Genomic DNA, 23,355 nt, shown 5'->3' with positions numbered 1-23,355 from the left:
GCAAAACTAGTAGGGGACTTGGGACGAGGGTGGGCTAGTGGTCAGAAGGTATGAGTTTGGGAAGGTTTAGGTTAGGTGCAGCCACTAGGGGATCTTGTGGTGGAGCTAGGGTTCTTGGCTCAAAATCAATATTCGAGCGGCTGGGACTAGATTCGAAGGAAGAAGAGGGTGGATTTGGAGAGAAGAGGTTAGGGCGGAGCTGTGGTGTGAAATTGGGGGTCATTGGACGAACTAGGGTTCCGACCTTATTTTCGATCTAATATTCGAAGCAAACGGCTGGGATTCGAGGGATAAGGGTTAGGGGTTCTGATTGGAGAGTTCGAGGGGAATCTATGGTGTAAAGATGGGGTCGTTTGGACCACCGGAACCGCCGTGAGGCGATTTCCGGTGGGTGGAGCATGGTGGTAAGAAACGGAGGATCTATTTGGTCTCTGAAACTCAGAGACGAAGAGGTGATGGGGGGTTTGGCTTGGGGGCGGGGTATGGTTTGGGAATATATAGTGGATGAAGTATTCGATCCAGTCCGTCAGATTAATTAAAATTAACGGACTGGATTAAAGACTTAATAGAAATGACACTGTTTCTTTTAGGCCGGGGTTGGGTCGGTTTGAATGTAAAGCGGGTCGGGCTAGACCGGGTGAGGATGGGATGATCTGGACCGTTGGATCAAGTCGTATCAACAACTTGGATCTATTATCCAGATACGACATCGTTTGGATATATCTGGGACCGGACGGTTTGGGCCTGGATTGGGCGTGTGAGGTGTGTGAGAGTTTGGGCCTGATTGGTTCAAATTAAGGGATGGCCCAGTCCGATTTCATTGCTATTTTTGTTCTTACTTTCTTTTACTTCTTTAAACTAATTTTTTTCAAAATTAAAAACGTAAAAATCCTAAATTAAATTATAAAATTGACAATTAACTTAAAATATTCTCTCTTAATAATAACTATCACACGAAATTAAACACCAATATAGATAAAATCACACAAATTGGACATTAAATGCTAAAAATGCAAAGTACATATTTTTGTGATTATTCCATTTTGTAAAACAAACTTGATTGTTTAATTAATTCCTAAATTGTAAAATTAAATCCTAAATGCACATGCAACACATATTTTTTTATTTTTCTTAATTAAAGTAGAAATAAACATGCACAGACAAAATACAAATAAATCACAAACAACACAAAACCATTTTATTTTGAATTTTTGGGAGTAGTTCTCATAGGGTAAAAATCACGTGCTCACAGCTGCCCCTCTTTGTCCGGAAACACGAAGAGTTTTTGTGCAAAGATAAAGTGAGCGGATACGAGCGATTTTTGCCTGTTCGGCTACTCCGTGTGAAGCATTTTTTAAAATATTTGACCGAACCTCTGCTTCAAAGGTTTCCTACATATCCCCGGCTAAAAGGGAATCAGGTCAATGTAGTTCGGGAAGTTTCAGTAGCTGGGACTACCATGAAACTGTGGATTTACTGTTGCTGTTATTGCTACTGCTGCCGCTACTTACTGACCTCCTTATTACACCATGCTAAAATAAAACAAGAAGCTAGACTAAACTGTAGTCTATGAATTTACAAAATCTTATCTAGATCTTCAGACTTGCTCTTGTGTCTCTTGTTGCTTTGATGTCTTGCTGACCGGTGTTTCCTCTAATGTTTCTTTCTTTCTATCTTGACTCGTAGTCTTCTCTTGATCTCCGCATTAGAATTGCTTATTTCCTTCTTGTGATCTTCGAATTATTTTTCTTCGAAGCTTGAACTGCCTTCTTCTGACTCGGGTTGCCTTCCTTCCGACTTCTGAATTTTAATTCATGCTGGGGATCTTTGTTTCAACCTTCCTCTCTCTGGGCGGGCTCCTGACTTCTACTACGACTTAAAATATAATACCTCTATTCTCCAGGCGGTCTCCTGACTTCAATAAACAATTTAAAGATAATATCTCCATTCTCCAGGCGGGCTCCTGACTTCGACTACAACTTGAAAATATAACAACCTCCATTCTCCAGATGGGTTCCTGTCTTCGACTACACCTTAAAATATAACACCTCCATTCTCCAGGCGGGCTCCTGACTTCAACTACAACTTAAAGATATAACACCTCTATTCTCCAGGCGGTCTCCTGACTTCAATAAACAATTTAAAGATAATACCTCCATTCTCCAGGTGGGCTGCTGACTTCGACTACAACTTGAAAATATAACAACCTCTATTCTCCAAGTGGGCTCCTATCTTCGACTACAACTTAAAATATAACACCTCCATTCTCCAGGCGGGCTCCTGACTCCAACTACAACTTAAATATATAACACCTCTATTCTCCAGGCGGGCTCCTGACTTCGACTACAACTTAAAAAAATAAAAAATAAAAATATAACACCTCAATTTTTCAGGCGGGCTCCTGACTCCGACTGCAACTCAAAAATATAACACCTTCATTCTCCAGGCAGGTTCCTGACTTCAACTTCAACTTGAAATGACAACAACCTCCATTCTCCAGGCGGGCTCTTGACTTCAACTTCAACTTAAAATGTAATACCTCCATTCTCCAGGCGGGCTCCTGACTTCACTACTTCCCAAAACATAATACCTCCATTCTCCACGCGGGCTCCTGACTTCAACTACTTCTTAAAAATGCGTTTTATTGCTGTTGTTCCTTCCTGCCTCCTAAACCATTTTCCTTCTAACTTGAATCATCTTCTTTCAGAACTGCTTCCCTCAAAACTGGTGTTTTATTCCTCTGAAAACTGCTGGGGATAACACTAGTGTTTTATTCCAAAATATGTTATTTTCCTCCTTCAAAGACTACTTCCCTTAAAACTGGTGCTTTCCTTCCATTGGAACTACTTCCCTTAAGACTTGTGTTATCTTCCTTCCGAAATTGCTTCCTTTAAAACTTGTTTGGCATTCTTCCAAAAACTGTTGGGGACACCATTTTTCCCCAAACTTGTGTTATCTTGCTTCTTCCCAAGTGGGTACCGGACCTCCAGAAAATTTTCAAAATGAAAGAAAATTTTCTGCCCCAGTTTGACAATCTTTCTTGTATCTTGATGTCTTTTCATCATCTATAATATTTCCTGTCCCTGCTTCAAATCAAAGAAAATTCTTTGTTAGTTTAAAACGTGGTGAATGGTCATGCCATTCCTGATGGGGATGGTTTTCTCTTTCTCCTATCCCAGCTTTGTGTTCCATTACATTATCAAAGCTTGCTGGGAATGAGATTATTTGTTGGGGATGATATTCCTGCTGGTGATCATATTCCTGCTGGGGATGGTTTTCCCTCTCTTCTTTCCCTGCTCCGTGTTGTCCGACCCTCTTGAAACTTGGTCGATAATCTGCCAGGGATGCTCTTGTTTCTTGGCGATTCTTTATTCACCAATTGTTGCTTCCCACTTTTCTCCATACTCTCCCCGAAATCCTAGACCAATCCATCATTTGGTCTTGCAACGAACATCTTTCTCGTTCCATTGCATTATCTTTGGCCCGTCCTATCCACATTATGTTTTTGCACCATCTTGGCAACTGGTAATAAACTCTGAAAATCCTTTTCAAAAACAAACTACTGGGGAGATAAAGTCTTTAAAAATAAAAAATGATGAATTCAAGAAAATAAGAGAAGAATAGTTTTCTGAAAAATGTTGGGGAGAAGAAAAAAAGGAAAGAACTTATCTGAATGGTACAACCGATCCCAATGATCACGTCGTGCATTTTGGATTAACCAACCCAGTCTATTTATATCAATCAATTTTTCTGATGACCTTACTTTGTTAGGGATATATAAGCACCCAATTCTTTTGTCGACTCAACATCTTTGCACTGCTTGATGCCTTGACGGATCCTTTCCGTCAATCTTATCTTGTTTGCCTGTTTTGACCCTTTGTCGACTCATAGTTCCCTTCGAGGAGTTTTCATTAATAAGACTCTCTCATTTCCCTCAACTCCCATTGCCTTATAGTGCCTGTGAAGGTTTTCACCGATAGGACTCTCTTGTTTTATTTCTCTCAACTTCCGTCGCCTTATGGTGCCTGTGGAGGTTTTCACCGATAAGACTCTCTCATTTTATTTTATTTTTTCAGTTGGGGATTGGAGTGTTACCGATATGACTCTCTCTGCTGGGGATTCTTTTGGCTATCAATTCATTTCCAGCTTATGATCCTCTTCTCTGCTGGGGATCAGAGTGTTATTCCCGACTTCCATTTGCATGACTTGGCACTTCTCGGATATTGATCGGGAGGTCTTTTTGGACACCAATGTGGGTTTTTGTGTATGGCTAAAAGAAAAGGGGTATCAAAAGGTTCAAAATAATTTTGATGGGTAAAACATTACAACTCTTGGAATCAAACTTCCTTCCCAAAATTACAAACAAACTTCTGCCATAGTTTCTTGCTTGGGGATTTTTATTTTTTGTTACACTATGACCGATCCGTGAGGCGCCTACGTATCTTTTTTGAGGAATCAGGTCAAACGTAGTTCCCAATTCCTTTGTTTTTCTTGTGACTTTTCTTTTGTCTTTATTATCATTATTTTCTCTTCTCTTTTTCTTTAATTTTCATTACTGATTCCAAAAGAGGGGTATGAAAGAATAAATAAGGCTCAAAAGGGGAAGCAAAGGTTGAAGTGTTTGGATGAAAGAACAAATTGCCTCCATCATTTTATTCTCCGATACCATGCCAAATGCAAACAAACGACAATTACCATTAGAAGAAATCGTACATAATATCTCTTAACTGTGTCAGAATTGATATCCATGTCGACGCATTTCCCTTCGATATCTGTTAAACGTAAAGCGCCATTGGACAACACTCTGGTTACAATAAATGGCCCTCGCCAATTCGGGGCAAACTTGCCCTTCGCCTCAACCTGATGTGGGAGGATGCATTTCAGCACTTACTGGCCCACTTCAAACTTTCGGGGACGCACCTTTTTGTTGTATGCTCTTACCATTCTCCTTTGATATAACTGGCCATGACACACAACTGCCAATCGTTTTTTATCAATCAAGTTCAACTACTCCAGACAAGTTTTGACCCACTCATCATCATCAATCTCAGCTTCAGCGACAATCCGAAGGGACGAGATTTCAACTTCTGCCGGTATTACTACTTCAGTTCCATATACCAACAAATAATGAGTTGCCCCTACTGAAGTACGGACAGTAGTGCGATAACCTAACAATGCAAATGGTAATTTTTCATGCCATTGCCTCGAACCTTCTACCATCTTCCGAAGTATCTTCTTTATGTTTTTGTTGGCTGCCTCAACTGCTCCATTCGCCTTGGGACGATATGGGGTGGAATTGCAGTGTGTAATCTTAAACTGTTGACATACCTCTTTCATCAAATTGCTGTTAAGATTAGCACCATTATCCGTGATGATCACCTTTGGGATTCCAAATTGACAGATGATATTTGAGCAAACAAAATCAACCACTGCTTTCTTGGTCACAGACTTGAAAGTTTTGGCCTCAACCCATTTGGTGAAATAATAAATGGCAACCAGGATGAACTTATGCCCGTTGGATGCTGCTGGCTCAATTTGTCCAATGATATCCATGCCCTAGGAAACAAATGGCCATGGTGCTGACATTGTATGCAATTCTGTCGGCGGAGAATGAATCAGATCTTCGTGTATCTGACACTGATGGCATTTCCGCATGAAACCGATACAATCATGCTCCATAGTGAGCCAATAGTACCCTACTCGAAGAATCTTCTTCACCAATACATATTCGCTCATATGTGGCCCACAAACTCCAACATGTATCTCTTTCATAACTATCGTGGCTTGACTAGCATCTATACATCTCAACAATCCCAAATCTGGTGTTCTTTTGTACAACACTCCTCCACTGAGGAAAAATCCATTTGCCAGTCGCCGAATGGCTCTCTTTTGATCTCCGGTGGCCTGCTCCGGGTATATCCCTGTCCTGAGGTATTCCTTGACATCATAGAACCATGGTTTGCCATCTATATCTTCCTCTAACATATTGCAATAAGCATGCTGATCACGAACCTGAATATGCAATAGGTCAACATGAATTTTGTCTGGGTGGTGCAACATTGATGCTAAGGTGGCCAAAGCATCGACAATCTCATTATGAACTATTGGGATGTGTCTGAACTCCACTGATCGAAATTGCTTGCTCAGATCATGCAAACATTGTCGATATGGTATGAGCTTCAAATCCCTTGTTTCCCATTCACCCTGAATCTGATGCACCATGAGGTCCGAGTATCCCAAGACCAAGACGTCCTGTACATCCATGTATACAGCTATCCATAGACCCGAAATGCATGCCTCATACTCAGCCATGTTGTTGGTACAATAGAAATGCAGCTGAGCCGTAATAGGATAATGATGTCCTGTTTTAGAAATAAGTACCGCTCCTATTCTAACTCCCTTCGCATTTGCGGCTCCATCGAAAAAAGCTTCCATCCTGGTTCCTTGGTCATTTCCAACTCATCTATATGCATCACATCTTCATCAGGAAAATACGTCCTCAAGGGTTCATATTCTTTATCAACAAGATTCTTGGCCGATTGATCAACCAATGCTTGGGCCTTTATGACCGTCCTCGTCACATAAACGATGTCGAATTATGTGAGTAATATTTGCCATTTCGCCAATCTCCCTGTGGGCATAGGCTTCTGGAAAATATACTTCAGTGGATCCAAGCATGAAATGAGATAAGTAGTATATGATGACAGATAGTGCTTCAATTTCTGGGCCACCTAAGTTAGGGCGCAACATGTCTTCTCGAGTTGAGTGTACTTAACCTCATAGCCTGTAAACTTCTTGCTGAGATAATAGATGGCTTGCTCCTTCCTTCCTGTAATGTCGTGTTACCCCAGTATACAGCCAAATGAATTCTCTAGGACTGTTAGATAAAGAATTAATGGTCTTCCCGGCTCAGGTGGAACCAACATAGGTGGATTTGATAAATATCCTTTGATTTGGTCAAATACTTCCTGACATTCTACCGTCCATTCTACCGCAACATATTTCTTCAGTAGCCAAAAAATGGGTTCACAAGTTGTTGTGAGTTGAGCAATAAACCTGCTGATATAATTCAACCTTCCCAACAGACTCATTACTTCTGTCTTGTTCTTCGCCAGTGGCAAATCTTGGATGGATTTGATCTTTGACGGGTCCAACTCAATGCCTCGCCGACTGACGATGAATCCCAACAGCTTTCCAGATGGAACACCAAATGCACATTTGGTCGGGTTGAGCTTAATATCATACTTTCGAAGTCTTTGGAAAAACTTCCTTAGGTTTGCTACGTGGTCTTCCTGATGCTTGGATTTTATGATCACATCGTCCACATATACCTCAATCTCTTTGTGTATCATGAAACACAATAGTCATTCCTCTCATGTACGTTGCCCCAGCATTCTTCAAACCAAATGGCATTACCCAGTAGCAATAAGTCCCCCACGGCATAATGAAAGTCGTCTTTTCCGCATCTTCTTCATCCATCAGAATCTGATGATACCCAATATAGCAATCCACAAAAGACCCGATCTCACGTCCGGCACAATTATCAATCAAGATATGGATGTTGGGTAATGGAAAGTTATCCTTTGGGCTTGCCCTGTTTAGATTACGGTAATCGACACACACCCTGATCTTCCTATCTTTCTTCGGCACTGGCACCACATTAGCCAACCAATCAGGATATCGAGTGACCCGAATAACCTTTGCTTGCAACTACTTGGTTACTTCCTCTTTAATCTTCACACTCATGTCTGTTTTGAACTTCCTCAATTTCTTCTTGACGGGAGGGCATACCGGGTTAATGGTCAATTTGTGAACTACTAAATCCATGCTTAACCCCGGCATTTCATCATACGACCATGCAAAAACGTCTTTGAACTCAATAAGTGCTTTGATTAGTTCTTCCCTGTTATTCGGTGCAATGTGGATGCTTATTTTAGTTTCCCTGATATCGTCTGCATCCCCTAAATTGATGGCTTCTGTGTTATTTAAGTTTGTCTTGGATTTCTCTTCAAACTAGATTAGCTCTCTATTTATCTCTTCGAAGGCTTCATCCTCATCGTATTCTGATTCATCATCATAATCGACCTCTTGTACAATTAGTTCGAAATCAGATTGATTTTTTAGACTAGGTTGAAGATCCGTTGTGCATGTCATGTCATTAGAACCAATATAAAGAGAGCTGTTCAGAAAGAGAAAAGAATAAAACAAAATTAAAACAAAATAAGAAGAGAAAAGCTTTCACTTTTTTAAAATATGGGATAACAGAGTTTCACACTTTGCCAAATACAAAACAAAACTAGATTACAACCCTGGAATAATCCAAAAAAAAAACAAGAAAGAAAAATCAGATCCTACTACCAAGACTCCCTCCGGGTAGGAAGGGGAGTAGCCATCCAATTGTTGATATTTTCCCTAGGCCCCACAAACTGTACATCTAACCTACTTGACCCTTCTCCAGCTTCTATCATGTTGACATCGGCGAACAGCCTTTCAAAGCCCTCATTCAAATCTCCATCTGGCCCAATCAGTGGTCCGAGAACTTTCGGGACCGACAACTTTCTGATACCTGCTCTGACAAATGATCTGGATAGGCACGGGATTGGCTTGGGAAGGACCCAGACTCTTTTCTTCAACTTGCGGGCCCGTCTCATATCCGTCGTTGTAGGCTTGAACCCCAACCCAAAGGTATCCATATTTTTGGGCAAAGAAACCGGCTGAACAATACCCTGAAGATCAGCCCCTAAACTTTTGCCTGGCACAAACCCGTTCTTCAACATCTCCGAGGCTACCATGACAGTTGCAGCTGCTATTTTGGGAAGTAGGATACTTTCACCTTCGGGAACTTTGTCAACTAAAACCGTATCGAAAACGTGGTAAACCCACGGTCCCTTATCATCATCAGTCTCTATGAAGTGTACGATGGCATCACTTACGGCGCTTGCATTGTCTTCCCCATGTACTACGATCTCTTGCCTATCCCACTCGAATTTGACCATCTGATGTAATATATAAGGCACTGCTTTGGCGGCGTGGATCCAGGGTCGCCCCAACAGAAGATTAGATGACACTGCCACGTCTAACACTTGAAACTCCATGGTGAACTCTACTGGACCAATTGTTAATTCAAGTATGATGTCACCCACTGTGTCTGTACCACCACTATCAAACCCTCGAACATATATGTTGTTCTTGTGAATCCTGTCACCATCGACCTTCAGTTTGTTCAATGTGGTCAAAGGACAGATATTGGCACTGTACCCATTATCAATCAGTACTCGAGTGACTACCGAGTCTTCGCGATTCACGTTCAAATAAAGGGCTCTATTGTGTTCTATACCCTCCACGGGCAACTCGTCATCTGAAAAAGTGACCCTGTTGACCTCGAAAATCTTGTTTGCTTTTTTTTCCAGATGGTTCACAGACATCTTATCCGGAACATGGGCTTCGTTCAGAATTTTCATCAATACCCGGCGGTGCTCGTCTGAATAGATCAACAATGATAACAATGAGATCTGTGCCGGGGTCTTCCTCAACTGCTCCACAATGGAGTAATCTTATGCCTTCATTTTCTTTAAAAATTCTTCCGCCTCTTCCTCGGTAACTGGATTCTTTGTCGCTACTGGATTGGCCCTTCTTAACTTTATGGGAGCAAAACACCTTCCTGAATGAGTTAACCCCTATGCCTCACATATTTCCTCCACAACTTCCTTCCCCTTATGCATTACCATTACTTGACTGTAGCCCAATGGCACAGCTTTCTCGCAGATTATCGGCAACTGTATTACTAGCCTGATAACAACTGGCCCTATGCATGCCCCCTTCACAGCTACTGGCTTGCTTGATATCCCTTGCACCGTTACTTTAACCGGCTCTGGATTCTTGGCAACATCAGACGAACTCTTCCCCATCACCACCACTGGCTTTCCTTCTACCCTTTCCGACTGTACTACCGCTTTTCCACTAATTGACTTTTCTTTCGGACTGGCACGGATTATCATTACCGTTTGTGAGGGCTTCTTGAGCTTCCCTCCTTTGTGCACTAGTTCGATCACGTGGGCTTCATGGTGTGCCGACAACGGGTTCTGATTGATGTTAGGTGCCTCTGGCTCCTGGACCTCTATCCTATTTGTGTCAATAATATCTTGTACGACAGTCTTCAACTTCCAACACTTCTCAGTATCATGCCCGGGAGCCCCCGAACAATATTCACAGCTTACCGAGTGGTCCAGATTTTTGGGAAGGGGATTTGGCAATTTGGGCTCCACAGGACTCAATAGGCCTATCTGCCTCAATTTGTGGAACAGAGTAGTATAGGTTTCTCCCAGCAGAGTGAATGTTCTCTGCCTCTGCACCCTTTCATTCCTGAAAGTCTGATTCCCACAGAAACCTGGTCCCGATGGATTCCTGTAGGCCCTTGGTGGTGGATATGTGTTTTGTGGAGGTGGATATGTGTTTTGTGGAGGTGGATATGTATTCTAGGGAGCCAGCCCCCGCCATTGCAGGCGAGCCGGAGGCTGGGTGTAAGTTTGGGTGTGATGGACAGAGAAATGTGGCTCTTGTGGTGGGTAATAGGGCTGTGGAGGGCCGTATGGAATGTGTGGGTAATTTGAGTGATGGGGTCTAGGTTGGTAGTGAGGGGGGGACCTCTAGATTTGGACCAAGTACCTGCCTCGACTGTTGCGACATCCTCCCTTTTCTTCTTTCCGAGCGCACCTCTTGTGCCGCTCTGGATGGCCTGAGTGGTTGCTTTAATCGCCGAATAGCTCAGGATTTTGTTGGACTTAAGTCCTTCTTCAATCATACCGCCCATTTTTACTACTTCGTTGAAAGATTTGCTAACTGACGTCACCAGGTGACCGAAGTAAGTTGGCTCCAGAGTTTGCAGAAAGTAGTTCACCATTTCCCCCTCTCTCATTGGAGGATCAACTCTTGCCGCCTGCTCTATCCAGCGGAACGCAAATTCTCGAAAGCTTTCCCCGGGCTTCTTCTCAAGTTTCAACAATGTGAGACGGTCAGGGACGATCTCAAGGTTGTATTGGAAGTGGCCTGCAAAGGCTTGTGCCAGATCGTCCCAGGTGTACCACCTGCTAGGATCCTGTCTTGTGTACCATTCCAGTGCAGACCCGCTTATACTTTGACCAAAATGAGCTATCAACAGCTCGTCTTTTCCCCTGGCCCCTCTCATCTTACTGCAAAAACCTCGCAGATATGACATTGGATCACCGTGCCCCTCGTATAGATCAAACTTTGGCATCTTGCACCCTGCCGGCAATTGAATGTCGGGGAATGGGCACAGATCTTTGTAGGCCACACTGACTTGGTTGCCTAACCCATGGATATTCCTGAACGACTGCTCCAGGCTTTTAAACTTTCGAAGCACTTCGTCTTGCTCTGGGCTCTTAGTCGGCTTTTCAGTCTCTACCGGGATCTCGAAGTGAGTATTATATGTATGAGGCTCGGGTGCTTTGAAGGTTGGTTCAGGGGGTAATATTGGTTATCGTGAGCCTGAAACAACGGCTCGCTGGATGATCTTTGCAGCGTGGCTGGTGGGGGTGCCACAAAAACAGGAACATTTGGTGGAGGCGGGTTCTGATTGGGTTGTGAAGCTTGGGGATCATAGGCATTTCTTCCCTGATAGTATTGGTGACTGGGGAAGCTTGTCGAAGAGCCGGGGGAGGGTATTCCGGCATGTGTCCTGGTGGGAGAGTGGGAGTAATAGGAGGGTCAGGCACTTTTTGTACCCTAGCTAAGGCCAGCTGCATTTCTTTCATCTCTTGTCTCATCTTATCCATTTCCTCCTTCAGCATTTGATTCTCCGTCCTTTCATCCTCGATACTTTGGTTTGAACTAGTCATGCTTTTTAGTATGGGCCCTTTGGATCTTGTTTGGTAATGGTCATCTGCCAGAACGTTCTAACAAACTAACTGGTTTGAAATCTCTGGAAGGACAACAAACTTGTTAGCGTTAGAGTTTAACACATATTGCAATTTCACGTTGGGGGATGCAATGTTCCTAGGCAGTTTAACCATTTCTAACATGTCTTTGCTTCGACCGCATGCGTCATTCTGGCTTACTTTATTTGTGCCTCGTTTAAGTGTTTCTGAAACTTTTTTTTATCTCTCTTGTTATTTCTTTCTTTTCCTTTCTTTTATTCACTTTGACTTTCTCTTTTTCTTTTTAGTGGTGGTCGAATCTTATGTGGATTGCCTACGTATCATGTCCCCGCATTAATCAGACCGCGTGTAGTTCTGCCACAAGTGCGGAAAATAAAGACACTATTTTTGGATTTTTCAACCTTTACTAGCAAAACGTTTTATTACAAGGCAAAACATTTTGAAAGGAAATTGACAGACTTGATACAGACTACAGACTTTATGCCAAAAAGGAAATACAAACTCCGACGGACAACAGATTCTGAAGACAAGGAAAATACAGACTCAAACTATGAATGTTTTAGAGTTTTGAATTATGGAGCCCGCGGGGCGTCGTTCGGCCTCGCCGCGGGCTTTGGTGCAAGGCCCCTTTGCAGATCTTTCAAATCTTCCATGATCTGGTGGACATAAATCATTTGAAGCAAAGAAGGTGGTACGGGACATATCCTCACAAGGTAGGCAATTTATGGTGATGTAGTGCCCGATATTGTCGATTCTTCCCTTGATTCTGTCCCTTTCCATAAGCAATCGCTCTATTTGTTGATTCCGCGTCCCCGACGTTTGAGCATTGTAAAGGAGTTGATCTTGAAACTCATTCATCTGTTTCTCCATTCGGGCCATTAGATCATAGTAGCGCTTGCTACCTGCTCTGGCATCTCGGGCTTGTTTGAAGATCCGCTCTTTGAGAGTGGATATTGTTTCTCTCAATATAGCGATGTTCCTTTCGTAGTCCCTCTTCATTTGTTGCATAGACCGTGCTCGCTCTTCTGCCTTCTTTATCCATTTCACCTGGATTCTTACTAGACCAGCTTTAGATTTTTCCAAGTCTTCTTGATACTCGAGGACTTTCTTATTTAGACCGTTTATGAGCTTTTCATCGGCCCAACTTCTCTTCGGGTTTCTGGTAGCTATTTTCATTTGCTGGATTTGAGCTTTGAGGACCTCGTTTTCCTGAGCTAGTTTTCTCTTTTCTCCCTCATCTGCAGCGATATGCAAATCTTTCTCAAATTTCAAATCTATAACTTGCTTCTCCAACTTGCCAATTGTAACTCTGTACTCGTGCTCTTTAGCCAACCAATCCCACTGTTCTTGCGATGCCTTGACGAATTCCTGGAGATGGGGTCTTTTAGCCGGCCTTTTGTGCTCAAGTTCTCTCATGTACCAAGCAAGGTATCCTGGCGCCACATCGCCTTTGGCCTGATCCTGCACGCAAGTATCTGCTTTTAAATATTGGCATTCACTCCAGATCTGACGGACTCTTGCTTTAGGGAACTGTCCGTCAGGGCTAATCTCAATTACTTGAGCACTAAGATCTTCCTCCTGTGGCACTGTTTGACATCTCTCGAGCTGTCTCAAAACCCGATATGGCGCGTAAGGCTGAATGCTCTTGAGCCCCATCAATAGAAAGTGGGTTCTAGCTGCCGGCATATGGATGACCTCGTCAATGGGAAACCATCCTAGTGTCCACTGTATTTGGCTGGCGGTGAGGGTCCGAAAGAATGATGTCCACACCGTAACTCCCTCGGGTAGACTGACCCCCTTGATTCTTATGTAGAATTCTTCTATGCAAGTTTTCTTTGAGGAACCATAACTCAAGAGCTGAGAATGGAGGCAGAGATACTCAGTCATCCATATTTGTAGCAACAAGTTACACCCCTCGAAAAAGTTCCCTCTGGCTTTGCAGGCTGTGAGATCTCGGAAGATATCAGATACTATCATAGGCGCAAGAGTTCTTTCATCTTGAATGAGCAAGGTACTGACGACCCCAGCTATTTTCAGATCAATGTTTCCGTCTTTCCTTGGAAATACCAAAAGGCCCAAAAAGGTTATCATAAAAGCCACTCGTCTATGCTCGTCCCATTTCTGATGGTTACTTTTGCTGCATAACTTGTTACCCGGGTTGTTAAATCCTCCGACACGACCGTATCTGTCGTATATGCAGGGCGGATTACAAAAACCTGCAGCCAAATCTGGGTTATGGACTGTCCTGGGTATCTTTAACAAATCTAAAAACCGATGCACAGTGACAGCTCTTGGAGCAACCAGGTATTTTTGCCTCAACGGAACTTCAACATTTCCGATGTACCCGGCTATTTCCTCCAAAGTCGGAGTGAGATCAAAATCGGAGAAGTTGAAAACATTGTGTGTCGGGTCCCAGCAGGTGACCAAAGCTCTTATGATATACCCCAAGGCTGGATTTCCAATAAACCCGTAAGACCTTTTAGATATTTCTTGACCTCATCTTGCCCTTCACCACCTAAATCATCCCACCATAGCTGCAACTTGAAAGGGATTTTAGTCATTATTGAAAAAGGTTCATTTTGCATCGTGCTCATCCTGAACATTTATTAAGGTGATTAAGCAAAAAATAAAATTTATTTGACTCAACCAATTGGCTTTTTTTAATTTTTCACAGATTAAAAGAAAGATCCGGTTCCGAACACGGCCTTTCAGCACTTCGGGAACGAAGATTTTGAGGCTGGGTGAGTCAACTGGTCAAAAATCCAAAAATGACTACGAGTGGCCGTTTATGCAAAGTCAGCCTTCTGGCGTCCCTTTTGGGAACATTCGGCTATTTTGACAAAAACGGCGTCACCCGACTTATTTATGACAAAAATCAAAATTTTGACATTTTTGTAAAGGGGAGGTTGGACCCGATGAGGGTTGCCTACGTATCCCGCACCCTGTGATAATAAAACCGGTGTAGTTCGGGTAGATAAAACAAACTTCTTTTGAAAACAAGACTCTTTTCAATGGCAAATAAAACCATTTTTCATAAACAAAACCCCTTTTTTCTCAAAAATTCGACAGAGTTTCGACGCTATTTGGACATTGATTTTTTTCAAAACAGGCGATTAACTACCTCTATCTCTCTTTCCTCAAAGTATTCAAAAGCCGGTCAACATACAAGTCCGAAGCAAACAAATGCACAGGTAGCAAGTTGGATGCATCAGGATGGTCTTTTGTCATTTTGGTACACCTATCCTAGACAGACCCAACCCCTGTGTTGAGCCTCCAAAGTCAAATGCACATGATGCAAACAAACGTTCCTACTAGGGATCCGACATGAAGCTGAGTTATTCTAGGTTCGTAACCCGGGTATTTGTTCTAGACTGTGTACCCGAGCGGACAACTCAAGTCGAGGAAGGGGCTACATACCGGGGACCTGCGAGATCGTCCGGCTTTGTAACTTGTCCGGCCTCTTTCTTATTTCAGGGTATGACACTAATAGAATAGGGAGTCTCAACCAGTAAGCACATCCCCGAAGGTGAGAAGAGAAGGGTTTCGTAGCAGTTTATATACAGTTCAGATAATATCAAAGCGATAAAAGCAACATTTTGCACATTTAGGACAAAACACGTATTAAGATCAAATAAAACCAAATATAACAATTTATCTAACCTCGAAATCTTGAACCCTGAACCAGAGATTCTGGGTTAGCTTCCCCAGCAGAGTCGCTAGAGCTATCACACCTCCTTTTTTACCGCGCCCGCAGGGGCATAAAGGGAGTTTTTCCAATTAAAGGACAATCGAAACGGGATTTATTATTTAATTCAGAGTCGCCACTTGGGAGATTTATGGTGTCCCAAGTCACTGGTTGAATCCCAAATCGAGGAAAAGATTGACTTTGTATTACAGTCCGCGAACCAGAAATCTAAGTAAGGAATTTTGTTAACCCGAGAGAAGGTGTTAGGCATTCCCGAGTTCCATGTTCTAGCACGGTCGCTCAACTGTTATATTTGGCTTGAATTATCTGATTTTAACAATTATGAACTTATGTGCAAATTTCTAACTCTTACCGTTTTTATTATTATTATTATTTTAAAAGAGAATTGCAACGTTATTAAAACACGTTTTGAACCACGTCACATCAATGCACCCATGATTTTGGACACGTTTTAATATCGTTGAGATTTGGATTTGGGTCGCATAAATGTGCACCCGAGTTTAGGGAAGTAATGTTATTAAAAGCGCGCCTACAGTGACTAACGCGTTATTATTTTGGGGAAGGCCATGAAATTTGCTAAACGGCCCATCCCGAATTCTATGTATTCATTATAACCAGTTATTGAGGGCCCCGCAGCTTGTGCATTTTATTTGGCGAGGCTCGTCTCTTTTTTTATTTAAAAGGGTAAGCCTAAAGCAACTATAATTTTGCTATTTTATTGTCTCTAAAGTAAAAGAAGAAGTCCTAATTAATTTGTTTTAAGAGCTACTTCCCCTTTAAGAAAGAAACTTATAATTAATCTGCATCGGGCCTCCAAGGCCTACCCGTGGGACAGCCGGCTTTCATCTCCAAATCCAAGCACAACTTTCCTGATCAGTTAACTAATTAACAATGATTACAATTATTAGCTTAATAACACGTTACCATTAATTTCCAATCTCGTTTTAAGTATAGACAATGGTCTATTACTAACAGATTGAAAACATGTACCATAACATTATTATTACAACTAAAATATATTACTTGTCTAAACTACAACACTCACTAATGACAATATTGTCTAAAACTTACATAGATATACGCATTATAAAATATATAAAAGAGAATTTTATAATAATACATAGATACAAGTTTGATTCTTAACAAAATATGAATAACGAATGCACTCTTAATCAATAACCACATTTAAACCCATACTTACTGATTTCAGCTCAATTTTATTAGTACAAGTGAAATTCATGAATTCCAAAGACACTTTCCTGTTTCAGCTTGCATCTTGCTTCTAATTTCAAAAATTATACTACAAAACAAAACTAAACTCATATGACTATTACATAATCACATTCCAAAATTCAAACAATCCCGGAATCAAGCAACCCAAACAACTTATAAATAGTCCTAATTATACAGTCGTCTATTATTCATGTAATATAAAACAGTCCTATTTCAAATCCATGCAATCCATATCATGTTAACAATCCAACTGGTTAAAAACTAAATAAGTACAACATTTAACTGACTATAACTACAAGTATTCAAATGAACTCGACTCTGGCATAAAACTACATTTTTCACTCCAATGTTGAACTTACATCAAGGGAATTCGAAGCATGTACACATTAGAAAGTTTCCAGCAATCAAATCTCGGGCAAAATAGCCACTGAACTCGAATTTGAACTACAAAATCCACTGGAACAGTTATTCTCTAAAAGGGTCATAAGACTGACTCTCAAAACTGATTCAAATCTCTCCAGTTCTACCCCTTTAAAAGAAGAAACTGAATACTGAAGATCTCTCTTTCTTTTTTAGTACTGATTTCCGGACTAAAAAAAACCTGAACTCTTTTCACTTTTTGAAAAAAAAAATCTGATCAAAGGCTCCTCCCTATTGCTCTCAATATTTTCTGAATCTTTTCTCTCTCTCTATTCTCCAAAACTGATCCCCCCTTTTAACTCTGTCCAGGCCCCTATTTATATACAAGCTACAACCCCTTTTACAGCTCTTAGGAGCACTCAGCCCCATTAATTAAACAATTTTTCTATGATATTCTCTAGAACTCCACTAGGGTCTATTTTGTCACCCATTAACCCTTGTCTTTCCTTTATTTTATTCAATGGTACATACTTTAATTAAATTCCCATTAGGCCTCCCCATGCTATTGCTGATTCCTATCCCACTATTATGGGACAATACACTAGTTTAATAGTTATATTGGTACCTTTACTGTCAGACCACTCTCATTAACCACTTCAAACTTCTCAAATCCCAAACTACCCTCCTGAATGCCCTGAACTACTATCCTACCTCAACCCCCTTTCAATCTGTACCAAATCCATCAGCTATAACTGATTCAACTACGTTAGAAATCCTAACCACTGATCAACTAAAGGCTGAACTTAAACACAAGTTCAATTCCCTCGGACTCCAAACTCAAACAGAACCACAGTCAGCTTCAAACCAATAAACTCACACGACAATTGAACTCATATCAGAACGAACAGTATTGCAACCAAGATGACGGGTTTAGGGATTCAGGGAATAGACTAACACAATTCTACACTAAACCTAAATACGAGCAAATGAAACTGTAAACACACTGAATGAACAACTCAATTCATATGCTAAGTCACGTCAAGGAGTAGGGGACCAAACATTACACAAAGATGAAACAATTTGGCATAAAAACAAATGATTTGACCAGAACTACTGAACTACAATTAAGCTGGATTGATCGACAAAACTATTTAACCACATGTTGTCTAATAGAAGAAAGCTGAACCAAGAAAAAGTCTGAAGGAGAAGAAATAAAGGAAAGTAATTGAAAAAAAATCATAACTATAACGAATCGCAATCAGACAAACCATGAAACAATAAAAGAAAAGGTAAAGAAAAATACCTTAGAATTTCGGTCCTAGTTCCCATTTGTTTTAGTTGAAACTCTCACTTGTGTTTAAAGCCGAGACGGACCTTAATCGAATGTTCTCGACTGAGAACATACGACTAAGGTCGACCACGACCTCAAACCTTTCCCTTTAGGTTTGCTCTTCATTTGAGATTCGACCAACTCCGCTCTGATTCGAGGAAAAATAGTAGGGGACTTGGGACGAGGGTGGGCTAGTTTTCATAAGGTGTGAGTTTGGGAGGGTTTAGGTTAGGCGCCGCCACCAGGGGATCTTGTGGCGACGCTAGGGTTCTTGGCTCAAAATCAATATTCGAGCGGCTGGGACTAGATTCGAAGGAAGGGGAGGGTGGATTTGGAGAGAAGAGGTCAGGGCGGAGCTGTGGTGTGAAATTGGGGGTCATTGGACGAACTAGGGTTCCGGCCTTATTTTCGATCTAATATTTGAAGCAAACGGCTGGGATTCGAGGGATAAGGGTTAGGGGTTCTGATAAGGGAGGTTGAGGGGAATCAGTGGTGTAAAGATGGGGTCGTTTGGACCACCGGAACCGCCGTGAGGCGATTTCCGGTGGGCGGAGCACAGTGGTAAGAGGCGGAGGATCTGTTTGGTCTCTGAAGCTCAAAGACGAAGAGGTGAAGGGGGGTTTGGATTGGGGGGCGGGGTATGGTTTGGGAATATATAGTAGATGAAGGATTCGATCTAGTCCGTTAGATTAATTAAAATTAACGGACTGGATTAATCACTTAATAGAAACGACACCGTTTCTTTTAGGCGGGGGTTGGGTCAGTTTGAATGTAAATCGGGTCGAGCTAGGCCGGGTGAGGATGGGGTGATTTGGACCGTTGGATCAAGTCGTATCAACGGCTTGGATCTATTATCCAGATATGACATCGTTTGGATATATCTAGGACCGGCCAGTTTGGGCCTGGATTGGGCGTGTGAGGTGTGTGAGAGTTTGGGCCTGATTGGTTCAAATTAAGGGATGGCCCAGTCCGATTTTATTGCTATTTTTGTTCTTACTTTCTTTTACTTCTTTAAACTAATTTTTTTCAAAATTAAAACCTAAAAATCCTAAATTAAATTATAAAATCGACAATTAACTTAAAATATTAGCTCTTAATAATAATTATCACACGAAATTAAACACCAATAAAGATAAAATCACACAATTTGGACATTAAATGCTAAAAATGCAAAGTACATATTTTTGTGATTTTTCCATTTTGTAAAACAAACTTGATTGTTTAATTAATTCCTAAATTGTAAAATAAAATCCTAAATGCACATGCAACACATATTTTTGTATTTTTCTTAATTAAAGTAGAAATAAACATGCACAGACAAAATACAAATAAATCACAAACAACACAAAACCATTTTATTTTAAATTTTTGAGAGTAGTTCTCATAGGGCAAAAATCACGTGCTCACAGGCATTTTACGGCCAAAAAACTGGAATTCCGCCCGATTCCAATCTTTTAATGTGCAATAGCCCATGCCTTCCGCCGTGGGCCCAAGACACCTGACCCAGATCACCTAAAAAATTTTCAAGATGTCAAATACAGCCTAAGGAACCATAGTCACTGCCCCTCCATGACCAAATTATCTTTTTTGGCGTTTTACAGCCATTAAACTGGAATTCCGCCCGATTCCCATATTTTCGTGTGCTATAGCCCACACCTTCCACCGTGGGCCCGGGACCCAAGACCCGAATCGCCTTAATTTTTCTGGAAGTCCGATACGGCCTAAGGAACCATAGTCACTACCCCACCATGACCAAATTACATTTTTGATATTTTACGGACATAAAACTTGAATTCCATCTGATTCCCATATTTTCATGTGCAATAGCCCACTACTTCCGCCGTGGGGCAAGGACCCCGACCCGGATCACCTAAAAATTTTATGCGATGTTGAATACGGCCTAAGGAACCATTATAACTGCCTCTCCATGACTAAATTATATTTTTTGGTGTTTTACGGTCATAAAATTAGAATTCCGCCTGATTCCCATATTTTCGTGTGTTATAGACCACGCCTTCCACCGTGGGCCCAGGACCCCGGACCTGGATCGCCTAATAATTTTCTGGGATGTCAAATACGTGTAAGGAACCATAGTCACCTTCCTGCCATGACCAAGTTACGTTTTACGGAGTTTTACAGTCATAAAACTGGAATTCCGCCCGATTCCCATATTTCCGTGTGTTATAGCCCACTCCTTCCGCCGTGGGCCCAGGACCTGGACTTGGATCGCCTTAAATTCTTTTGGGACGTCAAATACGGCCTAAGTAACCATAGTCACTGCCCCTCCTTGACCAAATTAACTTTTTGGCATTTTACGGCCATAAAACTGGAATTCCGCCCAATTCCCATATTTTCGTGTGCTATATCCCACAATTTCCGCCGTGGGCCCGGGACCCAGGACTCGGATCACGTAAAAATTTTCCAGGACGTCCAATATGGCCTAAGGAACCATAGTCACTACCCGCCCTGACCATATTATGACTTTATGTTTTATGGCCATAAAACTGGAATTCCGCCCGATTCCCATATTTTCGTATGCTATAGACCACGCTTTCCGCTGTGGGCCCGGGACCCCGATCGCCTTAAATTTTTCCGGGATGTCGAATGTGGCCTAAGGAACCATAGTCACTACCCTGTCATGACCAAACTACTTTTGTGGCATTTTATGGTCATAAATTTGGAACTCCGCCCGATTCCTATATTTTTGTGTGCTATATACCACGCCTTCCGCCGTGGGCCCGGGACCCCGGACCAGGATCGCCCTAAAATTTTTCGCGACATCGAACACGGCCTAAGGAACCATAGTCACTGCCCCGCCATGACCAAATTACCTTTTTTGTCATTTTACGGCCATAAAACTGGAATTCCGATCGATTCCCATATTTTCGTGTTCTATAGCCCACGCCTTCCGCCGTGGGCCCAGGACCCCTAACCTGGATTGCCTAAAAATTTTTCGGGACATCAAACACAGACTAAGTAACCATATTCACCGCCCCTCCATGACAAAATTACCTTTTTGGCATTTTAAGGCCATAAAACTGGAATTCCGACCGATTCCCATATTTTCGTGTTCTATAGCCCACACCTTCCGCCGTGGGCTCCGGACCTAGGACCCGGATTGCCTAAAATTCTTCTAGGACGTCCAATACGGCCTAAGGAAGCATAATCACTACCCCTCCACGACCAGATTACACTTTTTGGCATTTTACGGCCATAAAACTTGAATTCCGCCTGATTCCCATATTTTCATGTGCTATAACTTACAACTTTAGATGTGGGCCCTGGAATCCGGAACCGGATCACCTTAAAATTTTCTGCGACATTGAATACATCCTAAGGAACCATTTTCAGTGCCCTTCCTTGGCCAAATTACGTTTTTTCATTTTTTACGGCCATAAAACTGGAATTGCACCCAATTCCTATATTTTTCGTGTGCTATAGACCACGCCTTCCACCGTGGGCCCAGGACCCTGGACCCGGATCGCCTAAAATTTTTCTGGGCCATAAAATACGTTCTAAGGAACCATATTCACCATCCTTCCATGACCAAATTACATTTTTTGGAGTTTTACGGCCATAAAACAGGAATTCCGCTCGATTCCTATATTTTCATGTGCTATGGCCACCCCTTCCGCCGTGGGCCCAGGACACTAGACCCGGATCACCTAAAACGTTTTTTGGACGTCAAATACAACCTAAGGAACCATAGTCACCCCCCCTCCATTCCCAAATTACCTTTTTGGCATTTTACTACCATAAAACTGGAATTCCGCATGATTCCCATATTTTCGTGTGCTATAGCCCACTCCTTCCGTCGTGGGCCCGAGACCCAGGACCTAGATTGCCTAATATTTTTCCATGACGTCGAATACGGCCTAAGGAACCATAGTCACTTCCCCGCTATGACCAAATTACCTTTTTGGCATTTTACGGTCATAAATTTGGAATTCCACCTGATTCCCATATTTTCGTGTGCTAAAGCCCACGTCTTCCGTTGTGGTCCCGGGACCCCGGACCCGGATCGCCTAAAATTTTTCCGGGACATCAAATATGGCCTAAAGAACCATAGTCACCGTCCATCCATGACCAAATTAATTTTTTGGCGTTTTACGACCATAAAACTGGAATTCTGCCCGATTCCCATATTTTCGTATGCTATAGCCCACCCCTTCCGTCGTGGGCCCGGAACCCAGGACCCGTATCATCTAAAAATTTTCCAGGACATCCAATACAGCCTAAGTAACCCTAGTCACCTCCCTTCAATAACTAAATTATGTTTATTGGCATTTTACGACCATAAAACCTGAATTCCGCTTGATTCCAATATTTTCGTGTGCTATAGCCCACGACTTCCGTTGTGGGCCCAGGACCCCGGACCCGGACCGTCTAAAAAATTTTTAGGACATCAAATATGGGCTAAGGAACTATATTAACCCCCCACCCCCTCCATGACCAAATTACATTTTCGAGCATTTTACGGTCATAAAACTGGAATTCCGCCCGATTCCCATATTTTCTTGTGTATAGACCACGCCTTCCACCGTGGGGCCCTGGACCACGTATCCGGATCGCCTAAAAATTTTCTGGGATGTTGCATACGGCCTAATGAACCATAGTCACCATCGATCCATGATCAAATTACGTTTTATGGAGTTTTACGGCCATAAAAGTTGATTTTTGCCCGATTCCCATATTTTCATGTGCTATAGCCCACGCTTTCCACCGTGGGCCCGGGACCCCATACCCGGATCGCCTAAATTTTTTTTGAGATGTCGCATATGGCCTAAGGAACCATTGTTACCGCCCCTCCATGACAAAATTACCTTTTTGGC

This window comes from Nicotiana sylvestris, unplaced genomic scaffold (assembly GCF_000393655.2).
Source record: "Nicotiana sylvestris unplaced genomic scaffold, ASM39365v2 Un00005, whole genome shotgun sequence".
Lineage (NCBI taxonomy): Eukaryota > Viridiplantae > Streptophyta > Magnoliopsida > Solanales > Solanaceae > Nicotiana > Nicotiana sylvestris.
The sequence above is the reverse complement of the archived record's forward strand: the minus strand, read 5'-3'. Positions refer to the sequence as shown.